At 46.4% G+C, this 24917-nt stretch overlaps 1 non-coding gene across 1 annotated transcript; it reads left to right on the top strand.

Annotated features, from left to right (window-relative positions):
• Positions 1-18383: 18383 nt before the first annotated feature.
• LOC123389540 lies at positions 18384-18485 on the top strand. The gene has a single exon (XR_006604155.1). It is a non-coding gene; the product is annotated as a U6 spliceosomal RNA (small nuclear RNA).
• Positions 18486-24917: the final 6432 nt, after the last annotated feature.

Here is a 24917-nt window from a genome sequence, read left to right as displayed (position 1 = left end):
TTGTCTTTCACAGAATGTCTTAAATTTACCACAATACTGAAAATAATCCGTGATTTAAATGTGGCTTTTTATGAAATGGGGTCAAGGAACTTGGCAACCTCTCTAGCCCCAGATCTAAATGAGCACCGACTATGTCCCGGGACCTGTGGTGGGATTTGCAGGGAGGTTGCTGAAGAAGCAGAGGCAGGGAAAGATTGGGAGAGAGCACACAGTTTGGATAAAAGGATTAAAAGTGAACTATGGGTCCAAAAAAGAACCAGAGAAAGGGCGTCTTTCTGGAGACAGTTTTTCTTCTGATCTAAATAGAATTGCTTTCTCCACAGCCTTCCAGATCCCTGAGGGCATTCACCGTTGGGTCAGGTGTCCTGGAAGGGTGTCAGGCAGAGACAGGGCCATGGTCTGAATGTGTGTGTCCCCCTCTCCCTACCCCCAACCCTGCTAGATTCCTTTGTTGAAGCCTAACACCCAGTGTGATGGTACCTGAGGTGGGGCCTTTGGAAGGTGGTACCGTCAGGATGGACAGTCCCTGTGACGGGAAGCCTGCCTTGTGCAAAAGACCCCAGGGAGCTCGCTCCTCCGTTCTGCCTTATAGACAGGGAGAGAAGATAAGCTGACCCTCTGTGAGGGAGTAGGCCCTCACCAGACAGCACCTCCAGTGGCACCTTGGCTATGGACCCCCCAGCCTCCAGAACGGTAGTGTTTATTGTGCATAAGCTGCCGGGTCTGTCATCTGTCAGTCTGTCATGTTCTGTTAACCAAGCCTGCACAATCTAGGACACGAGCCTAGCACCAGGCACCAGTGGAGTGAGGCCCGGGGAACTTTCCTCCTCCCGTCAAGACACCGGCAGCGGTCCTCCCCATTCTGTGGGGGAAGCTGAGTCCAGAGAGGATAGTGACCTGTGACCTGCCCCAGGGGAGTGGGGCCTCTGGAGCAGTGCGCTCTCCTGTTCCCAAGCTGACGCTGGCCCTGAGAGCTCGAGGTGCAGGGAGAGGCCGGCCTGACAGCAGCCCCTCAGACCAGCTCTTCTCAGCGCCATGAATGGCTGCGTGTACGCGAATCGTGCCGGCTGCTTCCTGTCCAACTAGGTGAGAATTTGCCCACAAGTCACATCTTATTGGGAAGATACCCATTACCTAGTGAGGGTTTTCAGTTAATGGATTAGAACGTTGGGAGAGTCACTCGAAAAGATTCCCCAAATATTAAAATGTCTGACTGAAAGCTTTGGAATAGTTAGAGGGCTTTTACACCATTTCCTTCATTGTGAGATGCCGATCAGTAAAAGAAACCGCCGAGTCATAAAAGTTAACACCAAATAATACCTGTAAATTTAATAAAACTTTTTCAGAAGAAAAATTTGTTCATAAAACCTTTTTTAAAAGATTTTATTAATTTGAGAGAGAGAGAGAGTGCACAGGGGGAAGGGAAAAGGGGAGGAAGAAGGACACGCTGACTCCTTCCTGAGCGTGGGGCCCGATGTGGGGCTCGACCCCAGGACCCTGAGATCACAATCTGAGCTAAAATCCAGAGTCAGCCGCTTAACCCACTGCACTGCTGAGGTGTCTGTCCCCTGTTCATAAAACTTTAAAAAAAAAAAGAAAGAAAAACTAACAGTGAGGGGTGCCTAGGCGGCTTAGTGGGTTGAGCCTGTCTTCGGCTCAGGTCATGATCTCAGGGTCCTGGGATCGAGCCCCACATCGGGCTCTCTGCTCGGCAGGGAGCCTGCTTCCTCTCTCTTTCTGCCTGCCTCTTTGCTTTCTTGTGATCTCTCTCTCTGTCAAATAAATGAATAAAATCTTTAAAAAAAAAAATAAAGCAACAGTACTTTCACAAACCCTTCAAAACAGAGAAAACTAATTTCCTCTTGTTTAAAAAAAAAAAAAACTAACAGTGACGCCTATTTATATAGACAATTACGTAACATTTCTCTTTTTCAGCATCACGGTAAAGCTTTTGAGTCTAAGCTTCTCCAAGACACTGAAGAAAATTCCAAATCATTTTGGCTACAGCATCTTGGCCGTGGACTGCTTCCTCCCCTCCCCCACCACAATTCTTCCTCTGCACGTGCCCACTCTGCTTGAGGCATTCTGCATGTTGCTGGGGAAATGACAATGAAAAGATCACCTTGTTCTGGAAGAAAGACAAAGACAAAATAATTACAAAATGTGGTGGCTCTTCTGAAGGAAACCACCAAGGAAGGTGTTATTGTTGAGAATAATCTCTTGGGCACTGTGGGAATGGAGATCATTTTGAGGGATATGGAACAATAGTGGCATAGTTAGGCAATTCTTACTTTCCTGAGCTGAATGAGATCTCACTGGAAGTTTCACGCCTTCTCTAGAAAGTCATCTGAAGCTTCTGATAGCATTCCCTGTTCACCTGAGCAATAGGGCTTCCCCGAGAGTGCGTGAGTCCGACACTAGGCTCTGAGGATTCTGTGAGCCCTCACTCCAAGGCTTGGCAATTCCTACCGCCCTCAGTTGCATTGCTGCTGCGTGACAGGTGGGCTGCTACGTAGACAGCGTGTCCTTTTAACCCTGCATCTCACGCTGGTCTCTCTGAAGATTTTTTTAAAGATTTATTTATTTATTTCGGTGGCGGGGAGAAGTAGAGGGAGTGGGGGAGAGAGGATCTCCAGGAGCCTGCCCGCTGAGTGCGGAGCCCGACTCAGGGCTTGATCTCACACCCCTTGAGATCGTGACCTGAGCCCAAATCAAGAGTCAGACGCTTATGTGACTGAGCTAGCTAGGCACCCCGGTCTCTGAAGATTTTTTAAAGTGACAATTTAGGATTCAAATTACAATGAAATCCAGAGTGAACAGGTAGTGCCAACGTGAACCGATGATAAATGGGTCAGCAGATGCTCCTCAATGTGTGGCACAATCTGCTTGGCCGCCGGCAAGTTTCATTAATGAGAAGAATAAGACAAATCTCCATTTCAGAAAGTCCAAAATGGTGCCTGTGTATGCAGCGGGGGTGTCTGTGGGATCTCACTGCACTCTGGGAGATACAGTATAGATCCAAGCAGCCCACTATTTCTAAGATGCTTGAGAGCAGGAATGGTGTCTAGTCTGTATCTATATCCCTAGTGCGTGCCCAGCACAGCTCCAAACACAGAAGTCTAACAAGTGTTGTGATGAATGAAAGTACTCAGGAAGTATTAGCTGGTGTGATAGTGAAAACAGGCTTTCCGGCCGACTGGATCTGAATTGAAATCCCACCGCCACTCAATAATCATGTGTCATGGATTGAATGTTTGCATCCCCCCAAATGCATGTTGAAACCCTGCCCCGCAGTGTGATGGTACTGGGAGATGGGCTTTGGGAGGCAGTGAGGAGTAGAGGAGGTCATGGGTGGAGGCCTCATGAATGGGATTAGTGTCCTAGTAAGAGTCAGAAGAGAGCTTGCTTCTCTCTGCTGTCTGCTACATGAGGATACAATGGGAAATTCTGCAGCCCAGAAGAGGGTCTCACCAGAACCTGACCACACTGGCACTTTGGTCCCAGACTTCCAGCCTCCAAAACTGTAAGAAAGAAGGGTCTGTCTGTAAGCCACCTAATGAATTGTCCTTTGCTACAGCAGCCTGAATTAAGACACAGTGTGACCTTGTCAAGTTATCTAATGTCCTCTAAAACTCAGCATGGTTCTCTAGAATTGGTGAAAATATATTTTGTTCATGTGGTCTACAGGGGGGACTCAGAAGGATTTATCCACACATAATAGGTGTTAGTTATGCAAGGTGGCGGTATAGCAGAAATAAAGTCTGCTTTCCTTGATAATCTCATCTGTTTCCACAGTAGACAAAACCAAAAGACAACAATAGAATGGGAGAAGACATTTGCAAATGTCTTCTTAGATAAAGGGCTAGTATCAAAAATCTGTAAAGAATCTATCAAACTCAACATCCAAAGAAGAATAATCCAGTCAAGAAATGGGCAGAAGGGGCACCTGGGTGGCTCAGTGGGTTAAGCCTCTGCCTTCAGCTCAGGTCATGATCCCAGGGTCCTGGGATCGAGCCCCACGTCGGGCTCTCTGCTCAGCAGGGATTCTGCTTCCCTTCCTCTCTCTCTACCTGCCTCTCTGCCTACTTGTGATCTCTGTCTGTCAAATAAATAAAATCTTAAAAAAAAAAAAAGAAATGGGAAGAAGACATGAACAGACATTTCTGCAAAGAAGACATACAAATGGTCAATAGATGAAAAAAAGTTCAACATCACTTGGCATCAGGGAAATACAAATCAAAACCACAGTGAGATAACACCTCACACCAGTCAAAATGGCTAAAATTAACAAGTCAGGAAACAACAGATGATGGCGAGGATACAGAGAAAGGGGAATGAATCCTCCTACCCCGTTGGTGGAACGCAAGCTGGGGCAGCCACTCTGGAAAAAAGTATGGAAGTACCTCAGAAAGTTGAAATTAGAGCTACCCTATGACTGAGCAGTTACACTATAGGTATCTACCACAAAGATACAGATGTAGTGATCTGAAGGGGCATGTGTACCCGAATGTTTATAGCAGCAATGTCCACAATAGCCAAACTATGAAGAGAGCCCAGATGTCCATTAACAGATGAATGGTAAAGAAGATATGTTATAAATATACAATGGAATACTATGCAGCCATCAAAAATGAAATCTTGCAACAACATGGATGGGAATAAAGGGTATTATACTAAGTGAAATAAGTCAATCAGAGAAAGACAATTATCATATGATCTCACTCATGTGGAATTTAAGAAACCAAACATCATAGGGGAAGAGAGGAAAAAATAAGGCAAAATCAGAGAGGGAGATATACCGTAATAGACTTGTAACCATAGGAAACAAACTGAAGGTTGCTGGAGGGGTGAGGGGTGGGGGGTTGGTGTAACTGGGGGATGGATATTAAGGAGGTCACGTGATGTGATAAGCACTGGGTGTTATATAAGACTGTTGAATCACTGGCCTCTACTTCTGAAACTAATAATACATTATATGCTAATTAATTAAATTTAAATTTTTTAAAAATCTCATGTTTCCAATAGACCTAGGATGCCAGAGCAGCTCATCTGAATTATAAAACCACCGAAACCTGACAGCCATAATGACCAGCACCCAGAGACTCTCCCCAGAATCCCTCAATGCTCCCAGCCTGCTGGGACCTGACATCATCACTGCTGGGCTCAGGGACCAGGAGGGTCTGTAATGAATCAGCACGTGGGAAAGAGCACGGAAGAGCAGACTAAGGGTCACTAGCTTCCCCCTGCCTTAGGGTCACCTCTGGATGATAGCTTCACAGAGAATAAAATGCTGATTCTTCCCAATGACCTATAGGCCCTCCCTGAGCTGGCCGCCCACCTCCTTGGATCTCTCCCCCTACAACACATTCAGCCACCCTCGAGTCTTCGCTGGCTCTCCGGTGGCTCCTCTCCCATCTTGAGGTCTCTGTCCTTGCTGCTTGTCCCCAGAGAGTCATTTTCACGACTAGTTTCTGTTCTTAAATGCCACCTCCGCAAAGAGGTCTTCTCTAACTACCAGATCTAAAAATCACACACGCCCCCGCCCACTTCCCCTAGACACACACACTCCATTCTCTTACTTGGCTTTATTTTGCTTTGTAACATTTTCGTTATATTAAATATTTGTCTCCCTTCTGGAAGGCAAAGACTTCTTCTCTGGCCAGGCACCTAGGAGAGTCTCACAGGTTTGAATAAACGAACTTGTGAACAAAGGAACCTGAGGTGATTAGTGTAGATGTCGCCCACACTCTCCCGTGGGGGGACTGTAACCTTGTCTCACACCAGAAGGACACTGTGCTGTTAATAGCCCTCAGGTTATCAATACGACATCTTAATCATCTCAGAAAAGTGGGCCAGATATATTTCGGAAAGGAGCATATGACCAGTGAACAGTCAAATCCCACCAATGTTAAGAATTAATGAGCTGTCTGTTCCCTTATGAACTTAAAGTATAAATTCTGCTGCTCTGTGTCAGTCAGATTTAGAATGGAAGACTACAATAGTTGTGAAGGTGAAGGACAGCATTGGGAACTATTTTTAGAGTCCTGCAACAAAGGAGGGTTTTTTTTGTTTTGTTTTTTTTTTAAGCACTCAGTGGAGCATGATTTGATTTTATGAACGTTCTTATCTACTTCTTGAATTCTAGCTTGGGAATTATGATCATCCCAATTTTCCTAGTTATTAGAATTCACAAACACTTATTGCCTAAAGAGAAGGGAATGCAGGGATTTGTCCAGTGAAGAAATTAAAGAAATCCAGAGGTCACACTATTGTTAATTGTCTTTGAGCTTCTTACCATTTCCCCGGTTAGGCATAGCTGGGCAGTGGGGGGCACCCACGGGCAAAGAGGGGCAGTGATCTGCCGAAGGGTTTTATAGGCACGACTTCAGATATTGTAACAACGATCCTTCATTCGCTGCTCCGAGAAACAACTTTTGGGACACAGAGTCAAGACAGAAAACGCTCGGCATCAGCCCGGCGGGACCAGGGAGGGTCTGATGGGGCGAGTTCTGGGGGGTCGTGTTCTGGGGGGGCGCAGAAAGGCAGCAGCGCCAAGGCCCAGAGAAGGTCAAAGAGCTACAGAGAGATGCAGGTGATAAATACCATGAAAGTCAAGTTGGAGAGACAGAATGAAGAGCACGGGGGAGGGAGAGAGCCTTTACAGTGGGGACACTGGAAATCCTGGCCTCGCTTCTCCCCCTCCTCCAGCAGACGGGTGAAAATCAAACTGAAACCTATCAACTTCCTTGGTTTCCTTCCCTGTCTTCCATCCTTTATCAAACCAAGGCCCAGACAGACCACTGCCTGGAAACATCACTCCGTTTTCATAAGGCCAGGCATACCATTGCAAGGGTGTTTGTAATTTTAAAGAAGGGTAAAAACCTAAAAGTGCAACTGAGTGGATTGAGGGGCCTCCAGGATGATGAAAACATCTTATGATGTGAGAAAACAATCCTGGAAATATTATCAAATGAAAAAAATGAGTTACAAAAACAAGTTATCCACCAGTTTATACCACATGTTCTTCCAATTTGTTAAACGGCGGTCATCTGCGTCTGGAAAAAGGCAGGAAGGAAACATCAAAATGTCAACAGCAATTATATCTCAGTGGGAGGATTACAGGTGATACTTATGGTCCCCTTTGTGTTTCTCTAACTCTTCTGAAGGTTCTGCAGTAAACATTCATTTTTGGTATAATGGGGGGGAGTCATTCCATTTTTCGGAAAGAATCAGTCCACCAGCAAGTGATTCAGCCTATCTGAAAGACATACCTTTGCAACAATGGGAGAAAACCGCTTCCCTCTTAAAGATACTTGTTTTCTAAACCATGATTATCTAGAAGAAGAACATGTTTATTTTAAAGGGTTTTTTTATTTCAGTAGTCTCTACACCCAACGTGGGGCTCGAACTCAATGACCCTGAGATCGAGAGCCACGTGCACTTCCAACTGAGCCAGGCACCCCAAACATTTCTGTTTTAGAGGGCAGCAAGCAGCTGTGAGATCTTACACAAGTCAAATCCTTTTCAAATGAATTGACAGCCCCTCAAGCTGTCCACACAGACGTCCACACTCTGTCACTTGGACCTGGCGATTAATCTTGGGTTCCCAAACTCTCCATTCCATGGAAAGTTAGGGAGGGCTGTTCTAGTCTCACAGAAATACAGTCAAGCCTCCTCCTCCTCCTAGAAGGCCAGAGAAGAGGCTGCCTGGGAGAGAGAAATCTCTGCAAGGAGAGAACTGTAGGAGACGAGCCATGAGTCACTCAGTGAGTCACCGAGGAAAACGGCAGAGGCGGCAGGAAACGTTCTCAGCCCGGAGCCCACTAAGGTCTGAAGCAGGAATGGAAGTTCAGCCTTTACCCAAACACAGTGTGGGCTTCACAGCACAATATTTTGACTGTTCTGCCATCTGGCAGTCTTGGTGTGCCGCCAGACTGGCTCTGAATATCTCTTCCACGAGAGAGTCGTGGCCATCCAGATACAGAGAAGGGGCGGGAGTTTGTCCCAGGTCATCTTGGCCAGCAGTCAGGGTCAGAACTGCTTGACATGAGCACCCTCGAACTCCCCTGGTGGTCATTGAGAGACTAGTCAGAATTTGAGTCCCTAAAACTGCTCTCCCACTAGCGTTGTAAGCTGGTTCCTTACGGTGGGATGAAAGACTTGGTCCAGCGCTAGGAAAGCCGAAGGCAGAAGTGAATGAGGAAGAAGGGTGAGGTCAAGCAAATTTAGGGGAAACATTGCTCACTTTCCCCCAGAGCAGAAGCACCCACTCTCCTATTCAAAAGTCTGGCCTTAAAGCAAGGCCAGTGGAGACTGCTTTGAGAAACACATTACCTGAGGGGAATCCTCATGGGCAGGACTAATCGCGGTGCTGGGGGCTTTCCTTAAAATTCCACAGACGAGGGGCGCCTGGATGGCTCAGTGGGTTAAGCCGCTGCCTTCAGCTCAGGTCATGATCTCAAGGTCCTGGGATCTAGTCCCGCATCGGGCTCTCTGCTCTGCAGGGAGCCTGCTTCCTCCTCTCTCTCTCTGCCTGCCTCTCTGCCTACTTGTGATCTCTCTCTGTCAAATAAATAAATAAAATCTTAAAAAAAAAAAAATTCACGGAGGAGGGGCGCCTGGATGGCTCTTGGTTTCGGCTCAGGTCATGATCTCAGGGTCCTGGGATAGGGCCACAGGTCGAGTGCTCAGCGGGAAGTCTGCTTCCCCTCTCCCCCTGCCCCACATGTGCGCATGTGTTCTCTCTCTGTGTCTCTCAAATAAATCTTTTCTTAAAAATCCCACAGATGAGAATAAAAAGCAAACTCTTCACATGGGTCTGGGGCTCCACATAATCTGGCCTCTGACCCCCTCTCTGGGGTGCCCCCGACTCCCCGTGTTCCAAGCACACGGGCTTCCTGAACAAAGCAAGCTCGCTTCTGCCTTTGCCTTCGCCCTTCCTGTTTTCTCTCCTGGAACTCTCCCTCTCCTCGTTCACGGCGGTCTCATGGGCTAGAGTTACAAGATACAATGCAGGACACCCAGTTAAATGTGAACTCCAGATAAATGACGCATGATTTTTTAGGACTTACATGTCCCAAATATTGCATGGGACACACTTAGGCTGAAAAACTTGTCATCGCTTCTCCTGATCAGGAAAACCTGTGTTCTTCCAGCCGGGGAATCCCAGTCCTGGCCCCAGGGCCGTTGCAGGCTTTCCCCTAGCCCCACTGGCCACAGCCGCAGGAGTGGCACAGACACAGAAATAAAAGTGTACAAACTACCCCCTTTGTTTGTGCTCGGGGCTCAGCCCTTGAGAGATTACTCTCCTCCGGACCCACCTGAGTGAAATAAATCTCTGATCCTCCAAGGTCTCCGAGTGCTGCTTGGTTTTCTTGGCCAGGTTCCAGTCCGCATTGCGCAACACTCCCCAACTCAAGTTGAATCGGGTGTCCTGTATTTTTATTCGCTAAATCTGGAAACCCAACCTGGGAAGCCTGAGCAGACTCCTCATCTAAACACCCCCACCCCATGAAGCCGCCTCGCCGCTCTCTTAACTCCTTACCTCTTACCTGTTTTGTCTTTTCAAAGCACTTAGCCCCACGTGAAATTAGATGTTGTTAGCCTCACCCCACTAGCTGGAGAGAAAGTTCCATTGTTCCAGGTAGAGAGAGGCCTTCTGTATCTTGTTTGTGACTCTCTCTGCTAGCAAATACCATTTTATTCGATGAAAGTATACATGAGTGAGTTTTACATGATTATTTTTTTTCCTTCAATCTTTTACTTGAAGGAAAAAAGCAGATAACTTCCAGCACAGAGTTTTCAGTTCAAGGTTTTCTGCTCTTTGCTTCCGTAGCTCCCATGGCCACCTCCATCTGACCCTGGAGCCCTGGCTAATAGCTGTCTTGGTCTCTGAAAATGCCTGTCTTGCTCTCACCCTGACCTTCCTGCACATCCACACCATGTCCTGCCCCCGGAATGGGCCACACCCTCCCATTTGACTTCCCTGACAGCAGGAATTGCGCAGAGACCCATGATTGTGCTTTATGCCTTCAAAATGCATATGCTCCCAGGACGATAAGTGTTTGTCCATTCTCCTGATGTGAATGAGTTGATCAGCTCCTTCCCTGGGAACAGGTTTTGGTTTAGAGAAATGAAAAAGGAGAGAAGCTCCGGGGAGAGATTGTATACAGAACACCTACACAGAAGGCAGGGACTCAGAATAAATGAGATCAGGAGTGACCTTCCGTTGTTCAAGGCCAGCACCTTCTGTCCGCACTAACACCTCCCAGCGCTGGCCTGTCCGCTGTCTGGCTCTCCTGCCCTTCCACTGTCCTCCCCTCAAGAGAACAAGGGTTTCAAGCCTCGTAGACATTGTTGCTTAGCCCAGTGCAAAGCCATCTCTGTGAGCAAGGTTAGATGGGCATCTCTTGACTGCCCTGGAAATCAGGGTTTAGAGAGAGCAACGAGCCAAAGCCATCCCCAGGCCTGGGTCTGGACCTCGATCCCCCTCTGCACAGTGTTGAGCAGGGGGGCAGTGTCCTAACTGGAACAGCAAGTCAATCCCAAGTGAGGAAGCATTGCGGTGGTAGAAAGATGAGGCATACATTCCCATAATCAGCCAAAGTGCTCATGTAGGGCCTCCTTATTGATTTTGGTTTTCTTTGTATGCAAACCTGAATTTCTTTCTCCTATCTGGGTCAGAGCAACCGGAGGGACACATGACTTTCTTTAAAATGAGCCTAAAACTCATTGTATAACAGCTCTCATGGCCACTAAATGGAAGGGTTTCTTGAGAGGAGAAGCATAGCATTTGTAATTAAGTTGATCTGGTTGAATTGTCTTAGAGAAAATCCTTTCGATCCACGGAGACTCAATGTTTCCACCTGTAAAATGGGGTAGATTTTGTTTGAAAGAAAAGAAAGGGTAGGGGCGCCTGGGTGGCCTCTGCCTTCGGCTCAGGTCATGATCCCAGGGTGCTGGGATGAAGCCCCGCATCGAGCTCTCTGCTCGGCAGGGAACCTGCTTCCCTTCCTCTCTCTCTGCCTGCCTCTCTGCCTACTTGTGATCTCTGTCTGTCAAATAAATAAATAAAATATAAAAAAAAAAAGAAAGAAAGAAAGAAAGAAAAGAGAGGGTAACAAACGTAACCACCTCAGCCAGACCTTCTTCCCCCAACAAACATCTTCACCCCACACACACAAACACCCAGACTATTTGACTTTGTCAGCAGATGGAGAACAGCCTCTTTCAATCCCCAAAAGACAGGACAGGAGTACAGAAGGAAAGAAATGCTTGTTTCCGAAATCACGCCATCACCAGAGCCCAGTGTTGAGGTTCTGAGAGCGAGTTTAAGTGAGCTCAGAGAACATATTTTAAGTCTTAAGAACACAAAATTTTCTAACTGTTTCTTCTGGGACAGTGAGATAGTCTTAACACAAATTCAAAATCAGCAAAAAGAAAGTAATAAGAATCCATCCGGACTGCCGTCCTTCTCCAAGGACAAAGAGTTTCTCCAGATTTCTGATTCATCTTGGCAACATCTACAAATAAACCCAAATGACCCAGAGGCTAAATAGATGCAAAGAACTATGAGTGATTGTGTATGCCTAAAATGTTTCTTTATGACACAGAAACAGTGTTCCCATGGTCCTCCAAGCTAGAAGAACGGCCCATTGTAATTATATCTCACTTCTGAGGCGGTAGTAAAGAGCCCAGGGTTGGGGGAGAGAGTTCTCAAAGAATCAGCCCCCCCCCTTTTTTAAGATTGTATTTATTTCTCAGAGAGAGAGCACAAGTAGGGAGAGTAGCAGGCAGAGGGAGAAGCAGATTCTGTTGAGCAAGGAGCCCAATGTGGGACTCGATCCCAGGACCCTGGGATCACGACCTGAGCTGAAAGTAGATGCTTAACCATCTGAGCCATCCAGATATCCAAGCAGGAGGACAAAGACCATGTCGCACAGACAAAAACCACCAAGTGCGGGGTGTCTCCTTTACACCTGGGTCCATCACACGGAAGGGAGGTTTCTGCGTGTGCTTAAAAGAGATCTTTGGAATCAGAGAGACCTACATTCAAATCCCAGCTTACCAGCCATGTGGCCTTGGGCAAGCTATGTGGCCTCTTTGAAGCTCCCTTTGCTCATCTATAAAATGGGGATAATAATGGTACCTATCTTCTGAGGCTGCTGTGAGGTTTAAATGAGATAATGTTTGTAAAAGGGTTTTAGTGAAGAGCTTGGCATGTAATCAGGCCTAGTAAATGTTCAACAGTGTTAGTAGTTGTTGAAATTAGCCCTCAGTTCCTAAGGCTGCCTTAACAAATCACCACAAATTTGGTGGCTGAAAACAACAAAAATGGGTCCTTTCAGGGGGCCAGAAGTCTGAAATCAAGTTTTGAGCAGGGGTTTTGAAGGGGCGGGGGGCTACCTCTGAAGGCTCTAGGGGAGAATCCTTCCCAGCTTCCCCCAGCTTCCGCTGGCTGTCAGCTCTCCTTGGCTTGTGACCGCAGCACTCCACTCTCTGCCTCCACGTTCACACGGCCTTCTCTTCTCTCTCTGACTCTGTTTGTCTCCTCCAAGAACACCTGTCGTGGTACAGAGGCCCATCCGGGTCATGCAGAGAGAGTTATCTTGAGATGCCTCACTTAACACATCCGCTGAGACCTTTTTTCCAAATAAGGCCCCATTCACAGGTTCTAGGGATGAAGATATGAGCATATTCATTGGGGACCACCATTCAACCCACTACAGTCATATTTATATCGTGACTTAGCAAGGAACCCAGTGCTGGCCTCAGACCCGTGCTGGGGGTTCCGGGGCCCGGCCCCTTTAAAAGGCTGTGTCATGTGCCTCTGAGCACTGGCTCAGTCCCACCAGTAACCCTGAACGGCTGGTGGCTAACACCATTCAGCTCCCAGCGAACCTCTGTGCTTTGCCCTGAGTTCTCCAAACCAGAGGTAAGTACACCCAAAGCCGCTGACGTCTGTAGGGGGGGTTTCTGCTGACATCAGATACAGACACTGCCTCGGAGAGGGCCAAGCTCCTGGATGGGGGAGGAAAGCTACCTTAGCTCTCCAGACCCTCGTCGTCCACAGGCTCTTGTTCTTCTTCGTGTTCTGGTATATGGTTCTGGAGTTTCTTACGAAGTAGACAATGTTCACAAACGGCTTCTGTTACTCTCAAATGTGTGTGCATGTAGTGCACACAATATTCATGAGACATGACATCAACCCTTTATGATATCATAGGCATCTAGATTTTGTTAAAGACACTGTTCTTTTTTAAAAGATTTTATTTATTTTTGAGAGAGATGATAGCACACGAGCAGAGGGGAGAGGGAGAAGCAAGCTCCCCACTGACCAGGGAGCTTGATGCAGGCTCAATCCCAGAATGCTGGGACCATGACCTGAGCGGAAGACAGGCACTTAACCGACTGAGCCACCCGGGCGCCCCTTTAATGTCCATTTAAAGGTGTCATAGCAGAATACCCACAAGTGTGCAATAATCACAAAATCGTCATTTTTTAAATTTCTGTGAACTTTCAGTCATATAAAACCCACAGATTTCATTCACTCTTTTCCCCAAACTTGCTGCTCTGAAGATATATTTGCCAGGTGCAAGGAGGGAGCAAATTGGGACACCTGGGTGGCTCAGTTGGTTGGACAACTGCCTTCGGCTCAAGTCATGATCCCGGAGTCCCTGGATGGAGTCCCGCATCGGGCTCCCAGCTCCACGGGGAGTCTGCTTCTCTCTCTGACCTTCTCCTCGCTCATGTTCTCTCTCACTCTCTCTCTCAAATAAATAAATAAAATCTTAAAAAAGAAAAAAAAAAAAGGAGGGAGCAAATTTTATTTAAATATCAGATGTAGGGCACCTGGGTAGCTCAGTGGGCTAAAGCCTCTGCCTTCGACTCAGGTCATGATCCCAGGGTTCTGGGATCGAGCCCCACATCAGGCTCTCTGCTCCGCGGAGAGCCTGCTTCTTCCTCTCTCTCTCTCTTTGCCTGCCTCTCTGCCTACTTGTGATCTGTCAAATAAATAAATTAAAAAATCTTTAAAAAAATAAATAAATAAATAAATAAATAAATATCAGATGTAGGCTGTGTGGACCTCCATGCATCCTCTCGCCCCAGGCCCTGCCAATGGTAACAGCTGGTCCGACTCTGTGTCTCAGGGTCTTCATCTATACCAGGGAGACATCTGCATTTAATGCAGGTTTTCTGGGCGCCTGGGTGGCTCAGTGGGTTAAGCCGCTGCCTTCGGCTCAGGTCACGATCACAGGGTCCTGGGATCGAGTCCCATATCGGGCTCTCTGCTCAGCAGGGAGCCTGCTTCCCTCTCTCTCTCTCTGCCTGCCTCTCTCTCCATCTACTTGTGATCTCTCTCTGTCAAATAAATAAATAAAATCTTTAAAAAAAATTAAAAAAAAAATGCAGGTTTTCTTGATTTAGAATCTCTCTGTCCTGGGGCACCCAGCTCTTGGTTTTGGCTCGGGTCCTGATCTCAGGGCGGAGTCTGCTTGAGATACTCTCTCTCCTCTCCGTCTGCCCCACCCCATCCCACTTGCTCTCTCTCAGTGAAAAACATTTAAGGGGGTACCTGGGCAGCTCAGTCATTAAGCCTCTGCCTTCGGCTCAGGTCATGATCCCAAGGCCCTGGATTGAGCCCTACTTCAGGCTCCCTGCTCAGCGAGGAGTCTGCTTCTCCTTCTCCCTCTGACCTTTTTCCCTCTCATGCTCTCTCTTTCTCAAATAAATAAAATTTTTAGGAAAAAAAAAAAAAAGAATCTCTCTCCCCCTCAGCAGGATGACCCTTAGACCATCTAGGAAGAGGGTTAACACTGCTGGTATTCTGGGGTCCTTGAAGGAAATTCACAGGAATGCAGGGAATAGATCACAACTGGCTGTGTGGAATGCCATCTCCAAAGTAGAGGCCTTGGGCCATCCGTGTTTGATAGGATCGTTTTCAGAGGGCTGCCCTCACTCAAAAAACACAGCCCCTTTACTTGTATCTGCACCCACCCCACCACTTAGGTCCTAAATCTATAAATGAATAGTCCAGACACAAAAAAGCAAACAGGTACAGCTTCTAGCTATCCATTCTGCTTTTTTCTCCCTTAGAACATTCCTAAACCATCTCTTGCTCACTGCTTCATAATCCTTTGCCTTTGTTTCTGACCAGGAGTTGTAGGAAAAATCTAAGTCTGATGGTAAGAAAGTTTAGGACCTGTCCTAGCTAGGGGATCCCAATGTCCTATCTAATTCCAAGGTTCACATGTGTCTCCTGTGATATGTAAAATCAGCATGGGGCACAGAGCTTGACCTTCTAGCCCAAGGACTCACTGTGCCAGGCTTTCCTAACCCTGCTCTCCTGACCTGCCCAGGGGGACACCCTTTTTTAAAAATTCATCCACCAGCAGTGCACCTTTCCTAAATTGCCTAAGATTATTTGCATAGGTTTGAGGTGACCCATCTTGCATCAAGAGTCCACAGTCTGGGACGCCTGGGTGGCTCAGTTGGTTAAGCAGCTGCCTTCGGCTCAGGTCATGATCCCAGCGTCCTGGGATCGAGTCCCACATCAGGCTCCTTGCTCGGCAGGGAGCCTGCTTCTCCCTCTGCCTCTGCCTGCCATTCTGTCTGCCTGTGCTTGCTCTCTCCCCCTCTCTCTCTCTGATGAATAAATAAAATTTAAAAAAAAAAAAAAAAAAAAAAAAAGAGTCCACAGTCCTCCTTTTCTTCCTCTTCCACAAATCAAGGGGTGCTGGAGGACTGCCAACTGATCCAGATGAGTGAAACAAGGTAATAGATCCCAGGCTGTGTATATTACAAACAAGCGTATCACCTGCCCAGGTGAAATACCTTTTAAAGCCTGGGCTTGCACAACAAATAGACAATAGCCAGAGTGGAACATCTAAATAAATTATTCTTGAGCCCTTCCGACCTGGAGGCTGCCACAGCCAAGTTAGAGACCAATATGCAAACCAGCTGGCTGTTCCTGTGGCTCCCTGCCAGTCTCCCAAGGTCCAGCAAAAAGCTCTGGAGAATGTTCCCTCGGTTATTGTCCTGAAAAATCTCTCCACGTCCTCAGGTTCCACCTGCTGGCTCACTCTCTCAGTCTCTACAGGTGGTTCTTGGGTGGGGCAATTTTGCCTCCTTAAGGGACACTTCCGGCTGTCGCAACCTGGGGAAGGGGCTCTACTGGCATCAGATGGGTAGAATCCAGAGATGTTACTAACCTTCCCACAATGCACAGGATAGTCCCCCACCCCCTAATCAAAGAATGATCTGGTCCAGGGATGCCTGGGTGGCTCAGTCGGTTAAGCGGCTCCCTTCGGCTCAGGTCAGGATCCCCAGGGTCCTGGGATCGAGCCCCACATTGGGCTCCTTGCTTGGCAGGGAGCCTGCTCCTCTCTCTCTCCCTCTGCCTGCCACTCTGCCTGCTTGTGCTTTCCTTCTCTCTCTCTCTCTCTCTCTGTGTGTGTGTGTCAAATAAATAAGTAAAATCTTAAAAAAAAAGAAAAAGAAAAAGAATGATCTGGTCCAAAATGCCAATTGCACCGAGGCTGAGAAAGCCACATTGTACACCCTTCACTAGGATACTTTTACTTGCTCTTGGTTCTTACCATCTTATTGACCCCATGAATGATGTTTGGCCACCCCTGGCCCCAAGCCCATTCTTACCTTGAATGTAAACGCCTTTGTTTCTTTTTGTTCTGTGTACTGCAGCCACTAAATAGAGACAAGACTGTCCTCCCCTCACCAGATTCTTATTAATTCTTTCAAACACTGTCTGTGGCTCTGTGATGACATCAGATCATTCCACCATCTTCCACCCCTAAAAATCAAGCAAAGCTCTGCAGGACCAACCATTAATGTTAATGCAGTCTTGGGGAGCCTGGGTGGCTCAGGCGTTAAGTGTCTGCTCAGGTCGTGATCCCTGGGGTCCTGGGATGGAGCCCTGCAGGGAGCCTGGCTCCCTGCTCAGCGGAAAGCTTGCTTCTCCCTCTCCTACTCCCCCTGCTTGTGTTCCCTCTCTCTCTGTCAAAAAAAATAAAATCTTTTTAAAAATGCTAATGCAGGCTTGCTTTTTAAGTGGTGTGACGTTTCGGTTTTTAGTTCTGTTTTGTGAAGTTATGCTATATAACCAGGAAGAGCAATCCCATGCTAAGCCTCCAATCTGTGCTCTGGCTTTTTCACAAACAAAGGATTAATGTGTATCCAGCACTGTTAACTACTTTTGTTCGTGTTGTGACTTATCTCCTTTCTTGGATTTTTTTTTCCCTGTCTCAACCCTGTCTACTCCTTTTTACCCCATAAATTGTGAAGCCTGATTTTAATTTTTCAGAAACATCCTTTAGTTTCTCAACACCTACACTTCTTTATTTTTTTGGAAGTGAGAAGTGTAGATAAGGACAGAACTTCAGGGAGACTCAGAAAGGAAGGAGAGTGAGGCTTCTCAACACCTACACTTCTTCTTTTTTTTTTTTTTTTAACCTACACTTCTTTAAACAAAACATTTCACCATGTAGAAGGCAGAAAAATGTCTGCCTAGCCTTCAAAGATGAACGCACCCTAATCCCCAGAACTTATAAATACGTCACCTTACGAGGCAAAGGGGACTCTGCAGATGTTAAATTCAGAGGAGAGTCATCCTGAACTATCTGGGTGAATTCAACCCAATCACAGCATTCCTTAAAAGAGAAGAACATTTCCCAGCTGTGGTCAGGGAAGCAGAAGTGACAAGGGAGAAGGGTCAGTGCAGTGTTGCTGGTTTTCAAGATGGAGGATAGGAGCCATGAGCCAACGAATGTGCTCAGCCCTCAGAAACCAGAATATGCAAGGAAGTGGATTCCTCCAAGTACCCCCAGGGAGGAATGCAATCTTGCTGACACCTTGGTTGAGCCCAAGGGGACCCGTATCAGACCTCTGATCTCCAGAACCGATAAAAAGTTGTTCTTTGGAATCCACCAAGTTTGTGGTAATTGGTTAAGGCAATCATAGGAAATTAATGCAACCCCACGTTCTCCATCCCCTATATTCATTAATGTCTTTTCCTCCAAAAAACTATTCCTTTTTTTTTTTTTTTGAAAATTTATTTTATTTGACAGAGGGCACACAAGCACAAGCAGGGGGAGTAGCAAGCAGGAGAGAAGGTAAAACAAGCTCCCAGCTGAGCGGGGAGCCTTATGTGGGGCTCAGTCCCGGACCCCATGATCATGATCTGATCCGAAGGCAGACTCAACTGACAGAGCCACCCAGGTGACCCCCCTCCACCCTCCATAAAACTATATTTGACTTGAAGGGACACCTGGCTGTCTCCATCAGTAAAACATGCAACTCTTGATGTTGGTTTACAAGTTCAAGTCCGACGTTGGGTATAGAGATTACTTAAAAATAATATCTTTAGCTCGCTTTGGCAGCACATATACTAAAATTGGAACGATACAGAGAAGATTAGCATGGCCCCTGTGAAGGATGACATGCAAATTCGTGAAGTGTTCCATGTTATATGCGGTTTCCCAGTGAACTGCCGCTCTTCGCAGAGTAACTCTGCGGAAGAAACGGTATCAGTCAAAGTGAAAAAAAAAAAAACCCACTATTCTTGACTTTTTTTTTTTTTTAGATTTTATTTATTTATCAGAGGGGGGGGGAGCGAGCACAGGCAGACAGAATGGCAGGCAGAGGCAGAGGGAGAAGCAGGCTCCCCGCTGAGCAAGGAGCCCCATGTGGGACTTGATCCTAGGACTCTGGGATCATGACCCGAGCGGAAGGCAGCCGCCTAACCAACTGAGCCACCCAGGCGTCCCCTATTCTTGACTTCTAAGAGACATTTTCTTATCTGAAACTATTCTCCTTATTTCCCATGTCTCCCATTAGCAAAGATTGTTCAGACATCCCTTCTGGACATCTCTTGGAGCTGTGAAGTTGCAAACATTTTAGTTTGTTTGGATACAGCCTAATCTCTTACAGATCTTACTTTGCAAATAAGAATGAGAAACCTCTGAGAGGGCAAGGGGCTTGTCCAGTTCATGGAGTTACCAGAAAGCAGATGGCACCACACGCCCTGTCCTGACTCATCAGCTGTTCCTATATCCATTTCCTTCCTCTTGAAAAAAGAAAGGACTGTCCCACTCGTTCAAGAAGAGCCTATTTGCTTCTTCCATTTTGGGGAGCTCTGATAGTTGATGTTGTATAGATCAAAGTTTCCTGGCAAAAGTCTGGTGAGATACTCCGGGAGAATGTTTACAAAGCTTCTGTGGCCAAATAAGCTTGGAGAATGCACCCTGTTTATCCTCATCTTGGAAAATCATTATGTACCTAAAAACACAAGACTCCTCAGAAGTCCTGTAGAAAGAACCAAGTTCTAACCCAGAGTTTACCCTTTTCATAATAATATGCATGGGCATGAAACAAGAAATGCCAGTAGAGATGATCTGTCCATGTCCTTTGGCCCTTCACCTGTTGTGTGGCTGCTTTAGACCATATATGGAGTTGGCTGGGTACACTATGTGGGATCCTTCGAGAATGGAACAGGTGAATGCTGAGACAGAGCCTGCTGGTTTCTACCCATTCTCCCTTGCTTTCTCATTAACAGAAGTTCATTTTATTTGGGTAAAGTGTTGAACTAAAGCTATTTGATTTCTTAAGCTCCTTTGAAGCTGAGTGTGGCCATGGGACAGAGTTCTGGCCAATGAGAATGGAACAGAAGTCTATAAAGGGACTTTCAGAAAAGCTTCCATGTACATCTCCTATTTATTTGAGAAAGAGAAAGAGAGAGAGCACAGGGGAAGAGCAGAGGGAGAGGGAAAAGCAGACCCCCTGCTAAGCATGGAACCAGATGCAGGGCTGGATCCCATGACCATGAGATCATGACCTAAACTGAAACCAAGAGTTGGTTGCTCAACCAGCTGAGCCACCCAGAAAGCCACCCCTACATTTCCTTGTTATCTTCCCTCTTCTTCCCACCTACAGTGCAGAGGCAATACCTGAGGTGCAGCAGCCATCTTGTGACCATGAGGTCCATAGACATCTACCAAAGGTGGCAGAGAAGAAAGCAAGAACCTGAGCCTCTGATCGTGTGATGCCATCTCACTAGCCCTGTACAGCTTCTGGTCTTCTTGAGAATCTAAGAAAAGTAATAAACTGCCATCTGGTCAAGTTCTGGTAGCCAACACTGTTCCATGCACGTAAATATCTTTCTGACTGAAATCATGTTTCAATATTTATTTCTGAGTACCATAGAATTTTGCTCTATGAGTATTGTCTTGGCTTTCTTTATTAAAGGCAATTACTGGGAAGAGTATACATTTATGAAAACAGTCCAGCACCAGCGCCAAGTCACCCAAGTCAGTGGTTTTTGAAGTACAGTCTCATACCAACAGCCTAAGCACCATCCACAATCCTACTAGACCCCACCCCAGCCTTACTAAAAGAGAGGATCTGGGGGTGAGGTTCAGCAGTCTGTGTTTTAGCAAGGCTTCCTGGTGATTCTCATGTACACCAAAAGCTGAGAACCACTGACAAGTTAAAGGCATCAACCTCGGTGAGCTCAAACCCAACACACGGGAAACACTTTGAATGAAATAATTGAGTCTGAATAGGAAGACCCATGCCAACAGCTAACAGAGCACAGGCTCCTGGGGAGGTGGTGTCTTGCCATGCCTTGACAACTCAAACAGAAAGAGAAGTAAAGCTAATAAAGTCACTAAGAGGAGCCACCACCAGTTAGTATGATTCAAGGTGGTTTGTCTCAGTGTCCCTAGGGGCCAGGGTGGAAATTTTCACGGGAGGCTTTCAGTCTCACTCTTCTCGATTAGTCACATACTGATCCCTTGACTCCAGCTCTGCTCACAGGACAACCAAATTACAGGTAGAGATAGGATTTATATAAAGTTCAGCAAATTAAGAATGTGTGTATGTACTCACTACACACAAAATAAAGTGGTAATTATGGGAGGTGGTGGAGGCACTAACCCCACCATGCCTAATAATTTTACAGTGTAGACATGGATCAAATCATCACCTTGTATGCCTTAAATGGACACAATTTTATCTCAGTAAAGCTGAAAACGTGCAGAATGTGTACATGTGTATAAGAGCCAGGGGTGGGGTGAGGGTGTATTAGAAGTGACCAGTGTCTCTGGACCCATTAGGAGGATGCTTCAGAGGCTAAGACAAGATCCCTCTCCACCCAAGGTCTCAGCACCCTCCTGATGCCAACACCACCCCAAGGTCTATTAAATAACCAATTACTGATGACTCAATTTTCCAAAGACTCATATATTGTTTAATCTTCACGAGCATTCCTAAGAGCCTGGGATGCATCATTTTTTGCTGGATTCTTGGATACAGAAGGGGCCAGGCCCTCCTGTTCCCACTCTGCTGGTGCGGTGGAACCTTCAGGATGAAGAAGCCATTAAGAGTGACCCGCAGCAACAGCCATGGTGCTGGGAATTCAGCTCTGGCAGAATTATCCACTGTCGAGGAGAGGTCTCCTCTCCAAACCACTGACCTTCCATGGTATTTCCTACTCTCAGGCCTCCCTTTATTGTGTGAGTTGGAATATATTCAATAAATTCCCCTTTTGTCTCAATAAGCCAGGATCATTTTCTGTTGCTTGCAACAGAGAGGTCTGACTACCATAATATTATTACCATCTTTTTTCAGATGAAGAAATTGAGACATGGAGGTTCAGTAATTTCTCAAATATATGGTAACCAGCCATTAAGATGAGCCCCAGGGATCTTTGTCTCTTAGGTATTTACCTGCTGGTATCGTCTCCTCCCATGCTGGTCTGTGTCAAGCCTGGCAGAGGTGACAGTGTGTGACTTCCCAGTCTAGATCACAAAGAACATGGCAGCTTCTGTCTTGCTCTCTCTGACGGCTTACTCCGGGCAAAGCCAGCCACCATGCTGTGAGGATGTATTAGTCATGTCTGTTATTTTTTTGTATTTCCATGCTTTGACAGCTAGGACCTTAATGACCTGGAGGGACTGCCCCTCCAAAGGTGAGTCAGTTCCCAGAGATAACAAACACCCTGTCTGTGAGCACACTTTTCAAATGCAAGCAACCAGTCCAGGGCCCATATCCGCTTGCCCTAATCACTCCATAGCCAGGTACTAGACAACCAGGGTACAGCTCTTGTGCCCCAGACCCTGCTGAAATAATTCAAACTAGCCCATCCCTACTTTACCCATTCCTTCCTATGGAAGCCACAATAAAGTCTCTTGCCTCCATCTTCTCCCAGCTGCCTCTGCTTCCAGACCTTTCCCAGTGCTTTCCTAAGGAATAGATGTACCCTCTTCTTGTGATCTGGGAGTATAACAAACCATCTTCTCATTGGCAGTCATTCCTGATCTGTTGGCCTTGCCACATCAAAAGAACAATAAGACATCTATTTATGTGTGTATTTATTTTCTCATTCACTCATTCATTCATTTATTTATTTTTGAGATCAAGTCACACACCTAACCCACTGCACCATCCAGTCCTTTAATAAGGACTTTATAGACCTAATAAGCCTTTATTTAGTATGGGAAAGCCCAGGTAGGGAGGAACAGAGGCCTCCCAGCAGCCACCTGAGTAAGCCCCGTGAGAAACAGACCCACCAGCTCCAGTGAAGCGATGAGATGACCGCAGCCCTAGCCAATACCTGTTTACAATCTCATGAGAGAAGAAAACTCTAAGCCATCCCCAGATTTGTAACACACGGAATCTGAGAGATGATACACGTTTAATGGCTTTTTAAGTCACTAAGTTTTATTTTTTCCTTTTTTTTTAAAGATTTTATTTATTTATCAGAAAGGGGGGGGCGGACAAGCAGAGGGGAGAGGCAGAGGGAGAGGGAGAAGCAGGCGCCTGTCGAGCAAGGAGCCCCAGGCAGGACTCGATCGCAAGACCCTGGGATCACCACCTGAGCCTAAGGCAGACAAGTGCCCAACCAACTGAGCCACCCAGGCATCCCAGTCATGAAGTTTTAAAGGAATTTGGTCCTCAGAAACAACCTGTTAGTTGAGGAACTGAGATATGAAATCAGGTTTACATAGTTCTAAAGCCCAAGGATTTCTTTTATTGTCTCACCAGTGTGGTAGCATGAACTGTGTTAAAATGTTTGTGGCTTCTGACTCAAGCAGTGAGAAAGAGTTATCTCCTATAGCAAGAATTCAAGAAGTAGATAGGTTCCAGGGGTGATTAAGCAAGTCACCAAGGACCCAGATAATTCTTTCCATTTCTCTATTCAACCAAGTTCATTCAGCCTATCTGCTTATCTTTCTCATTTTCAGAAGACAGCCATGACATTCAAGGCATTGCATGCAGATAACACAATATGAGTTTTCCCAGAATTCTCTCAACTGATCTCTCCCAGAGATCTCTCCCTTGGCCAGAACTATGACACACGCCCAAACCCAAACCAATCACTAGTGAGGATAATAGGCAAATGGGAGCACATGCCTGGCTCACACCAGTCAGGGTTTTTGCCTGGAGCTGAGTCTTTGGAGCCCTGCCCTTAGCTACATAAGGCCCGGGGCCCCCTTGACCTCAGTCAGGGTTCTGGCACCAAGGAGGAGTTAGCATGGTGGTTAATGGCTTAGGTACATTATCTTCTCTATGAGCCAACAAGAATCCAGCTGCACCAGTGTAAAGGGAAAGCAAGATCCAGCGAAGGTGTGGGGAAAGAAAGAGGCAAAGCAAATGCACTGAGGCCAGTTGAAGGGGTTGGGCAGAACAAATAACCTGAATGACGCTTCCCCCAGAACCACTGCTCACTCACCCCATTCTCCCTCCTGAGGATGAGTCATGTATCTGCTCACACACCAGACTGCCCTCACTCTGCCAGTTTGGGTCAGAGAGTACAACCCAACTGCCTCCGAAAGCCTGCCATCCACTGGAACAGGAACAGGTTGTAGACATGTTGGTCAGCTGATGAGACACTATCTGCATTTCCCAGGGTGCAAGGCGGCAGGGTGTGTGTATAACTCTCCCCTCCGCTGGGACAAGGAAGGGTTATTTGTTTAAATGTAGTTGGAATAGCCGAAAACATGTGACCTCCTTCGTTCGAATATGGAATAATCCAACGGAGATCTTCAGAGATGTGAGGAGACTAGAAGTCCAGCTCCTCTCTTCAGTAGCTGTGGAAATCCAAGTTTACATTGAAGGGACGTGGCCAGGGTCACAGAAGCAAAACCGGAGCTAAAACCAAGTCTTAAGTCTCTTGCCTCAGTGTTCCTTCTCATTACACCTGATAGGAAAAGATTCTATGCCCAATTCTGTGCCAGATCTCTAACCTCATTTTTCTGGCATACGGAATTGCTAGGCAGAATATTCTTTTTTTCTTTTTTTAAAGTATCTTTTTGTTTTGTTTTGTTTTGTTTTTTAAGATTTTATTTATTTATCTGACAGAGAGCACAAGTAGGCAGAGAGGCAGGCAGAGAGAGAGAGGAGGAGGAAGCAGGCAGAGAGCCTGATGCAGGGCTGGATCCCAGGACCCTGGGATCATGACCTGAGCCAAAGGCAGAGGCTTTAACCCACTGAGCCACCCAGGCGCCCCAACTAGACATAATATTCTAACAGTCTTTCATGTCCACTTAAAAATACAAACTATGCTTGAGATTGAGACATTGATTTTGAATGTCATTTAATTAGACTTTCAAGCTCGACCCTTGAAACATTTTATCTGGTGTTTACCAAACGGGCCAAAAGGTAAACTAATAATGATGTCAGCCACTTTTGTTGCTCTCCAAAAGATTACATTAAAAATTATCAAGAGGAATTCTTTTCCAAGTGACAGCAAAAATTAAGGACTTCCAATCTCCAGTTCAAGAGTTCACTGGACTCATTACTTCAGAGAGAATATAAATAAGCTTCCTGAGATGATCTTTCTAAAATAACTCTTCTGTCTACCAGCTGACTTGCAGAACTGACTTCGTAGTCAGCACAGGTCC

The sequence above is a fragment of the Mustela putorius genome, unplaced genomic scaffold, assembly GCF_011764305.1.
Source record: "Mustela putorius furo isolate JIRA1106 unplaced genomic scaffold, ASM1176430v1.1 tig00003983_pilon_pilon_pilon, whole genome shotgun sequence".
NCBI classification, from domain to species: Eukaryota; Metazoa; Chordata; class Mammalia; order Carnivora; family Mustelidae; genus Mustela; species Mustela putorius.
This window is presented reverse-complemented; position numbering and strand designations above follow the sequence as displayed.